General features: G+C 37.3%; 1 long non-coding RNA gene across 10 annotated transcripts; it reads right to left on the bottom strand.

The window, feature by feature from the left end:
- Positions 1–933: 933 nt before the first annotated feature.
- LOC120252567 lies at positions 934–7657 on the bottom strand. Of its 10 annotated transcripts, none has more exons than XR_005534038.1 (5): positions 5888–7657; positions 5714–5802; positions 5539–5631; positions 5229–5447; positions 934–1221 (listed from the first exon to the last, which is right to left on the bottom strand). It is a non-coding gene; the product is annotated as an uncharacterized LOC120252567 (long non-coding RNA). The 10 variants fall into 10 exon arrangements; XR_005534040.1 differs by lacking the exon at positions 934–1221 and adding an exon at positions 3902–4330; XR_005534039.1 differs by lacking the exon at positions 934–1221 and adding an exon at positions 3902–4327.
- Positions 7658–10522: the final 2865 nt, after the last annotated feature.

Genomic DNA, 10522 nt, shown 5'->3' with positions numbered 1-10522 from the left:
TGCTCCGGCTTTCACCATGCTACCAATAGCTGCTTTTTAAGATTGTTTCGTGCCACATCGTACGCCATGTCAATGCCACATCGGTAGCTATATCGACAGAACTCGCAAAACAGCCTTTAAAACAGCGGTATCAGCGCACGGGTGAAACCGGGAGCAAAGCTAAGCTGGCATGATATAAAAGTTATATGAAATCTGGACAGTTATAAACATTTCAAGTGAGCCATGAATGAAATTAACCCATTATATACATTCAAACTCACAAGAATCAGTCCAAAATTCATGCAACAACTGAGACTTGATTTAAGAACGCAATCATTCAAACCATGAAGATAAATATATGAAGAAGAAGCTGCGAAAAGCTCATTAACGCGAAATCGAAGAAGCTCTGGAGAAGCGGCGCAACCCAAGGAGGCGAGAACTAAGCATGGCTTTAGAAACGAGCGGAAGAGGAATACCAAGTATAGCTCCGAGGGCTATTGTTCATTCTCCGGAGAAACCCTCCATGCGAAGAAGAAGAAGAGCGATGAAGAGCTTGAGTGGTTTCTTGGAGCTCAAGAATGAAGGCCAAGAACTGGGCTTTGTGGGCCTTCCTTGTTGCCCAAATTGGGCCCATTTATTGAAAATAATAATGTTGTTTATTAAATATTTTGAAATTTTATTTGTTTATTGATACATTTTTATTTAATGAAAATTTCTTTGAAATTTAAATTGAAAACTATTTGTAGGAAATATATAAACAAATAAGTTTTTTATATAGAAATATTAGTCGTGTAGTTTTATATATTAGTTATTTTAATGAAATTATAAGAACTCATAGTTATTCTCTCTAAATTATAGCTTATAATTACAAGATGTGTGCTATAATTATGCATGTGTTTTTTTTTTTGAAATAAATGTGGATAAACCACAGATTTATTAAATGAAAAACGACAGTACAATGATAAAACAGTGATATAGGGAAAGAGTCATCTCTCACCAGGGGTGAGCAAGAACAAAAAAACCAAAGAAAGCTAAAGAACAAATAGGGAAAGAAAACCAAGAAGACGGAAGATGTCGTTTAACATCTCAGGCCTACTTAGACAAACAACAGGAGCACCTACTCTAGTGCAGCACTGAGATCATGATCGCCAGCACAGGTAGATTCTCTAGCACTAAGGAAGTTGAGTGAGCTCTTAATTTTCTGGGAAGCTTCATTAAGTAGTTGCTGGTGCCTATCAGCAACTGTAGGAAACCAAGAGAGAAGCATATTAGCAGATTTAAATATAATGTTGTAATACGGTAAAGCATTCATTTGAAAATACGAGAATTTCTTTCAATCCACATATTCCACATGATAGCTTGGGAAATGAGGTCCCAAGGAATTCGGTGCTGAGGAGTAAGAGATGATAACCAGCTGGTCCAGAGTAAGGGGATTGATTGTGGAAGAAGATTAACGTCTAATGCTTGAGAGAAAAAAGCTCGGATACGTTTAGAGAATTCACAGTTGAGGAAAAGGTGATCCAGGCTTTCAGTAGCATTGTGACAAAGGACGAAGGTATCAAAAATATTATGAGTGATACACCCTTTTTGAACAGATTTGCAAGAGTAAGGATTTTGTCCTCTCCAGCGAGCCAGCAAAAAAGGAAAATTTTGCTAAGGCAACGGATTTTCCAATAAAGAGAGTAATGCGGGCTTCGCAATCCATCGTCAATAAGAAATTTGTAGAATGATTTGACTGTGAAATTTCCACTTTTATTTGGAGCCCATAGGGTAATGTCATCTTGATTAAGAGAACAATCAGGAATAATTTCCAAGTGCGAGGATAACATATCAGGAGAATCTGAGGAGAAAAAAATCTCCGGGTTGTTTAGATGTTGAGAAAATTGCCTGATAGTTATCCAAGAAGTGGTGCATTGGGAAAAGAGGTTCAACCAGAGATCTTTGAGGAGAAGCCCAGCGTGCCAGCGATCAAACCAAAGAAAGGTTTGAGAACCATTTCTAATAGTTTTGTTAATACAGGAGTGGAAAGTAGGTAAAATGGAGGTCACTCATGGCCAAAAGAATGACTTATTTCTAAGTGGAGAATGATATAAGAGTCCATTTGGAGCATTGGTGAAGTAGTTAATTGAATGATTTTGGCCCAGCAACTGTTTGGGTAACAAGATAATTTCCATCACCACTTCCCAAGCAAAGCTTTGTTGAATTCCTGGAGATTGAGAATTCCCCAGCCTCCCATGTCACGAGGTCTAGTAATCCTATTTCAGGCAATTAGTCTGATTCCTTTGGGGCCTAAATCAGGACCTTTCCAAAAGAAGTCTCTTTGAATTTTATTAATTTTTTTAATTACCCAAATAGGAAGTTTGAAAACCGACATCCAGTAAACTGGAACTGTAGAGAGAACTGAGTTGATGAGAGTAAGACGACCACCAAGAGATAAGTAATTTGTTTTCCAAGGTGTGAGTCTAGAATGAACCGTGCTAGTAAGCTTATCCCAGTCTAAACGTCTTGGTCTCCGTCCAGAGAGTGGAATCCCTAAATAAGTAATAGGAAGGAAATTTCTAGAGCAATTTAGGATTCTAGCAGAAGAGTGATGTGGTTGGAAACCAAAGTTTGTAGAATATAAGCAGTTTTTTGAGAAATTAATGAACAAACCGGATGATCCCTCAAAAGAGATAGAAGATAAGTTTAATGATAAGAATGTCATCTTCTCCTCCAGCAGAGAATATTAGAAAATCATCAGCATATTGAAAATGACAGATGTTAATTGACTGATTCAGAGGAACACCAACAAGAATTTTGGATCTAAACGTATAAAAGAACATAGTGCTCAGAACATCAGCAGCAAGGGCGAAGAGTAAAGGAGATAATGGAATGCATGTGTTTTTTAATCAATAAAACTAGATTTTATCAAATTTCAAACATGTATAAATAAAATACTGTGAGAAATGTAAATGCCATTTAATGCTGGGGTTGGGCTGTGAAAAAGAAATAATTTTATTAAATTATTGAGTATATTTCCAGGTAAGGCTCCTTTCCATTCTACATAATTGAGTTAATAATTTATGAAAAAGAAATAAATACGAGCAGATGTGATTATTTTATAATAATTTTATTAAAGAGGCCCAACTCAAATTCTTAAATGAACAAGTTGGTTAATTTGCAGAACAATATGAGCATTGGTTTGTAATATAATGGCAAAGCAGATTTGACATCGTAGAGTGGCGGTGGGTTTGAAGGACAGTGTGGAATATTTTATTTGGTTGCTCAAGGCTGACTTGCTCTGCTCTTCATTGTTACATCAAATCAAGTGATTTGCCTACTTGATGATACAAGACATTACACTCCTACTCAACCAGAGATGGAATTGAAGGCTCAGATTAAAGATCCTTTTTTGGGGAGAATCTTGAATCAGATAAGTATTTAGGGGCCGTTTGGTTGTAAGGAGTGGAATGGAAAGGAGTGGAAGAGTAATGAGAATGAGGAGGATTGAAAAAGGAATGGGAATGAAAACTATGTTTGATTGGAAGGATTGAAGAGGTAATTTATTGGGAATGAGAAAAGTAAAAAAGGGAAATAGGATAAAATGACTATTATGCCCTTTATACAAATGAGTTGTGAGGTTTATGTTTTTAAAAAATATTTAAATATTAAAGTAAATTAATTATTATAAATAAATATTTAATTTTAATAAGTCACAAAATCTCAAATTTTTTTTGTTAACATCAATAATTAGCAAATAATTAACTATAATAATTAATTAATTACCAATTTTAATATACTTTGAAATAAATATATTATGAATAATAATAATTATTTTTTTGCCGTTAATATTGATTAATTTCCACATTTATTATTAATATTATAATAATTAATTAATTAGCTAATCTATATAACCAATTACAAATTGGAGATAGGTATTTACACAAGGGCAATATAGTCATTTCATGAGTAAGGAATCAAGAATCCCCCCATTTTTCTCATGATTGTGAATACCCCTCCACAACCCCTTCACTCCTTCCTCAATCATCTCCCACTCCCATTACTCCACATCCAAATAAATGCTTACCCAATGTAAAGAGTCATTCCCACTCCACTACTCCAAACCAAACACCCCCTTAGCTGCTTTAACTGCTTGATTCCCAGTGCTTCTGGAAGGATGTTGTATCACTTTATATTTATGAATTATCAGGTCTATGTGGATCAGAGTGTTGTGGATCTTGATATCCCTCTCTGACAACAATACAACTTCTCGGCATAGTTAGTGTAATGATGAAGGTCACTTGGCAGGTTCAGCTTTTGTTTGTTCCCATGGCCATAGCTTGCTGATGGATGCAGGTACATAATTGTACTTCTTGCAATTATGACAGAGTATTGATTATTATTATTGTACTTATTACACTAAACGAGACTTGTCTTTAGTATTGATTTTCATGTATATGAGGGTCTCCAAGTTATTTATTATTATTATTATTCTCGCAAATCCTATCCAAAGATAAGAAAGATTAAGACATGTTTAAACTTAATCCTATTCCACTAATTATTAATCCTTCTCCAAATATTAGTTTATTCCTACAAGAATTAAATATGTGAATTAATTTAAATAGTTTTCCCATGTGATGACGCAAACCAAAGACTATTTACCAAGACAAAGATTCCTCTATTGTTTTCATGATCTCAATCTAGTTAATTAAATAGCTATATATATATATATATATATATGAACACTCACAAATCATTGATAACGTGAGGAAAGAGACAAACAGTTTAGATGAAAATAAATAAATTAATAAATATAAAAACAAGAACATTGTTTATATTGAAGATTGAGATTATCTACAAGAAAAGGCCAACTTGAAACTTCTTCATCTATGTCAATTTAGGTGGGTCATTTGTTAACTTCTCTGCTTCTATTGAGCTGCTATAAAGTATTGAATTAAAATTAGTGGATTTGTGATGCTTAAGATGGGAAATTAAACTGATTTGAAGAATAACAACAAGGTTTAAGTTAGGATCTTACAGACATGTATGCTTGTTTTCACTTTTTTTTTTGCAACAGCAAGCCATTCAGTAACACACACACATATATATATATATATATAGTGTTATTGGAGATGGAAATTAAAGTGGAGCTAGCTAGCAATAATTACTATAGATATTGTTGCTGTACTTTGATATTGATCACATTATTAGAAAGACTTTTAGGCTAAATTATTCAATCAGAACTACTATTGTTGTTGTCATGTATGTACCTGCATTCACCGAGCCCGGGTTGGTCTTAAGAATCCTAATCGGCCAGTTGCTGGCTTCATATTCTCTGGTCCAACTGGTGTAGGGAAATCTGAATTGGCCAAGGCTTTGGCTGCTTACTATTTTGGTTCAGAGGAAGCTCTGATCCAGCTCATCGGTTCGCCAACATCATTAGTAAGGCACTGTTGTGTTCAGTCCAAGTTCTTTGCCCGATTTATCTACTAATAAAAACAATTCAATTCGATTCGGTTCAATCAAATATTACTTCAAATTTCACTGACAAAGTAGAACTGATTTCTTAGTTTGGTCTACCTGTAAATGAGAACCGGTATTCCATATTTGATCAGAGAACCTACAACAGTTATTGTCGGTTTTTCCAAGTTGAGAAGCTGATACTGAAGAACACTGAAATGAAGCAATCAATAATCTCCAATTAGATATATAGTAAGAAAATTCTGAATATCAAACATTGAATTGCTTTAAGAACCTGCTGCATACTGTCCATTCTGTAACTCCATTAAGCTTTGCATGAAGTGCATCTTGGACATCTTTTCAGTGCCAAAGATTGTGAAAGTACTGAAAAAATACAGACATCGAGAGTGACATGGTATTTATCAACAAATCTACTAGTTTCCTTTGTCACTTGGTTCATCACACTTACACATACATAGTAAAGCATTCCTCTGTAATACTCACTGACATAACTTGAATAATTGCATGCAGAGGTGAAGAGATTATTAGTTGAATCAGAAATTAGTCCATGAGACCAGAAGTACTCTGCTCTTGAATTGAAGTCTGTGGAGAACTCAAGAACTGGATTTCCAACCGCTGAAGTAACCTCTTACTCCCTGCTCTTTTAGCAGGACTCCAAATCCTAAAGAGATGCTCTAATATTTTGCAGGATCAATCTGCATAATTGCAGTAAAACCATAAGGTTTAGTAAACCACATAGCATCTTTGCCATATAAAAAACAAGGAGCATCCAAAGTCTGGAACATTTGATTGAAGGAAGATATTCAGCATCTTTGCCATATAAAAAACTCTGAAAGAACAAAAGGAAAAAAAAAACCCTCCAAAGTTAGGTCACAAGAATATCAGGACATCAAAAGACAAAATTGAAAGCAACCAACTATTTGAAGTTATAATTGTCAAACAACCATAAGTACAAATTAAGGAGACATGACAAGAATAAATTGAGAAAATACAGAACAAAAAAAATAAGACCCAATTCAGCTGCCAAAGGATGCATATAGCTATGATCCATGAAATAATGGCTAGAAATAAGGACAGTGTTCAAAAGAGCTGGGGAACAATACAGATTTATATGCCAACCTTTGCTCTCCAATTCATGATATAATCTCCCTTTAAAAGGTTTTCGCACAATTACAGCTAATACAAAGAGAGAGAATTGGCAGTAATACTCATTCAACATGACAAGGAATCAGTTGAAAAGATAAAGAACCAATAAATTCACAAGAATGAAAGAAAATCAGGGCAACCAGCAGCTGATAATATCAGAAATATATACAAAAGAAACAGACCTACATAAGATAAAAACCAGTAAAAAAAAAAATAAGTAATGACTAGAACTCTAAAAAAACCAAAAATATTCTTCAAATAAGCAAACATTCCTTCAAAATATCAGCAAATCAACAGCTAACCAGCACATCTATTTTAGATCCAAGGCCTATGCGGTAAGGAAAAGCAAAATATCAGTCAAAACCATTAAACAAATACAAAGAAACCTCAAATCAAAGAAGAAACCAGATCTACAGCACGAATCCTTCATCTCTTTCAGCAAAATAGATCCAGCACACATATCATTCGATCAAAAGCAAGAATAGGCAACTCAGATGACTAAGATCAAAGAATATGATCGACAAATACTACCATAAACCATTAAAAATCAAGAGCCCACAAATTGTTCAAAAGTTCAGGTCCAAAACAGAACAAATCTATCATCAAATCAACAAACAACCAACTCTAGCAACGGATCAGCAAGTCAAAACCAAATGGTGAATATCAGCTGAGGATCCCACCGAAGGTGCAGGCCGCGTAGAACTTCGGCGAATATAGCTCGATCTTCCCAAAGGGTGGTTCACTGGGAGCCTGTTGCAACTCTCCCAAATCCCTGCACAGATCTACAGGTTTGTCTAGGAGAATACCAACATTCAAGAGGTTAAGCAAACCAAAACTGGATCTTCACTGATCCTTCAATACCAAAACATACAATTCCAAACACATAAGAAAAACCAAATAACCAAAATACATGCAGAACAAGAGACCAGAGGTTTCTACACCTGGAGATCTCTACTCAGATCACCTCTCCGGAGAGGAAGATGAACAGGAGACAAACAAGATCAAGGTTCTCAATAATTCTCCTTCATTCCCAAGGATGAACTAATAATTCAGAAGTGAGTGGATGCTGGGATGCTGGGATGCTGGGCCATTGTGTCTGCTCAACAGTGAAGCTTTGAGAGAAATCCTTCTCCCGGCCCAAAAGACGAAAGAACCCCTTGTCCCTCAGTGTACCGGATTTAACAGTGTGAGGGTACTTAATGTAATTTCCCCTCCTCCCCGTTTTTCCCTCCATCTGGGCAACCCGAAAAGACAATGTAGCCCTTCCTTCCTCAGTCTAACAACAGTAACGACCTAGGGATAACTTATATAATTTCACTCCATTCAAAACCCCTGATTTTACAGGAATACCCCTCACTGTGTGTGTAACAGCTTTAACTGCCAGGGTTAGTTCATGTCATTCTCCTCTCTAGTTCATTTCTCCAATAGCTTCTATCTTCTCAGCAACTGCCCCCCCCTTACACCTTTAATCCATTGTTGCAGCTATAATCTGCAACAATTACTCCCCCTCCCCGACAATCCTTGACCTCAAGGATTCGAGTGGCAAAATTCTGGAAATTGTTTTTGCAGCACATCATAGAACTCCCAGGTAGCTTCTTCCGGTGATGAGTTGGACCAATGCACAAGTACCTTAGCTCCGGGTTTGCTGAATCTCTTCACCAATTGCCGATCTAGGATAGCTGTTGGAACTCTCTGCACTTCCGTGGTTTTAGTTAGGAATGTAGGCCAGTCTGTTGTTGCTGCTTGGTCCCCAATTTTTCGTTTCAGTTGAGAGATATGAAAGACATTATGGATCCTTGCTTCAGCTGGTAGTTGTAACCTGTAAGCAACGGTTCCTATCCTCTCTAACACCATGTACGGGCCAAAGTATTTAGGAGATAACTTGTGATTCGTTCTCTGAGCCACAGACATCTGCCTATATGGCTTGAGTTTAATATAAACCAGATCACCCACACTCAATTCTCTATCAGTCCTCTTCTTGTCGGCCATCTGCTTCATTCTATTTCTGGCTTTGTATAGATTTTCCTTCAGTGTCTTCAGCATGTTCTCCCTTGCCAAGAGACTCCTGTCCAGTACTTCCAGTTTTGAGGTGGCCATCTTGTATGGTAGATGCATCTGAGGAGCCTTGCCATACACTGCTTCAAAAGGGGAGGTCTTAATTGAAGTGTGGTAGCTGCTGTTGTACCACCACTCTGCCAATGGAAGCCATTTAGCCTAATCTTTGGGTTTTTCACCCGTCATACACCGAAGATACTGCTCGAGACAGCTGTTCACCACCTCCGTTTGCCCATCCGATTGAGGGTGATATGCTATCGAGTAATTCAATTTGACCCCTTGAAGTTTGAACAACTCTCTCCAAAAGCTACTTAAGAACACTGGATCTCTATCACTGATGATGGACTTAGGTAGCCCATGGAGCCTGTAGAATTGATCTAGGAAAAGTTGAGCAACTGATATAGCAGTAAAGGGGTGGGAGAGAGCAATAAAGTGAGCATATTTACTCATCCTATCCACGATCACTAAGATAGCATCCTTCCCATGAGAATTGGGTAAGCCCGTGATAAAGTCCATGCTGATTTCTTCCCAAATGCCTTCGGGTATTGGAAGAGGTTGTAGGAGGCCAGCCGAAGGGGTATTGTCTGATTTATTCTTCTGGCACACTACACAATCCCGCACATACTTCTTGACATCTCCTTTCATTCCCTTCCAATAGAAGTGTTCTCCAATTCTTTTGTTGGTCACCTCGATCCCTGAATGGCCCCCAGCAAAGCTATCATGAAATTCCTGCAAGATCAGTTGTTTAATAGATTTATCATTGCCAATAACTAGTTTCCCCTTCCTTTTGAGCTGGTCCTGTGCCCACTCGAAGTGCTGGTCCTTCTGGGTGCCTTGCTGTACCTGTTGTATGATTTGCTTCAACTCCAAGTCTTCTTCCCATTGTTTCTGAATTTTCTCCCAGAGGTCTGAATTCACACAGGATAATGCAGCTAGATTTGGCTTTCTAGACAATGCATCTGTTGCTATGTTTTCCTTTCCTTTCTTGTATATAATTTCAAAATCATACCCCATGAGTTTGGCTAACCATCTCTATTGCATAGGAGTGGAGATTCTCTGTTGAATAAGGAATTTGAGGCTCTGGTGGTCTGTCTTAATCTTGAAATGCCTTCCTAATAAATATGGTCTCCATTTCTGTAGGGCCAGCACAATAGCCAGCATCTCTTTCTCATAGATTGATAGAGACCTGTGTCTTTCTGCTAATGCCTTGCTCATGTATGCTATGGGACTACCTTGCTGTATCAGAACAGCACCCACCCCTTCATCACAAGCATCAGTCTCCACCACAAATTCTTTTTTAAAGTTAGGAAGGGCCAGCAAGGGTTTTGTGATCATTAAGCTCTTGAGTCTGTTAAAGGCTGTTGTACTGTCCTCTCCCCATTTGAATTTGTTCTTCTTCAATAAATCAGTCAAAGGTTTAGATAGGATGCCATATCCCTGGATAAACCTTCTGTAGTAGCCTGTTAAACCAAGGAATCCCCTTAGCCCCTTGATATTCCTGGGAGTAGGCCAACTGTCAATAGCTTCTATTTTCTCTGGGTCCATCTCTACCCCTTGCTTACTGATAACATGCCCCAGATAATCAATTTTTTCTGCTGCAAAAGTACATTTACTCTTTTTGGCATACAGCTGATTGCTTTTAAGGATTTCCAGCACTGTCTTTAAGTGTTGTAGATGAGCATCCCAACTGTCACTGTACACCAAGATGTCATCAAAGAATACTAATACAAATTTCCTCAAGAATTCACTAAAGATCTTGTTCATGAGACTCTGGAATGTGGATGGGGCATTAGTGAGCCCAAATGGCATCACCAAGAATTCATAATGACCTTCATGGGTGCGAAAAGCAGTCTTATTAATGTCTTGTTCACCCATTCTGATT

The sequence above is a fragment of the Dioscorea cayenensis genome, chromosome 21, assembly GCF_009730915.1.
Source record: "Dioscorea cayenensis subsp. rotundata cultivar TDr96_F1 chromosome 21, TDr96_F1_v2_PseudoChromosome.rev07_lg8_w22 25.fasta, whole genome shotgun sequence".
In the NCBI taxonomy this organism is placed as follows: Eukaryota; Viridiplantae; Streptophyta; class Magnoliopsida; order Dioscoreales; family Dioscoreaceae; genus Dioscorea; species Dioscorea cayenensis.
Note: the sequence above shows the minus strand (reverse complement) of the source record. Positions and strands in the feature narration are given on the sequence as shown.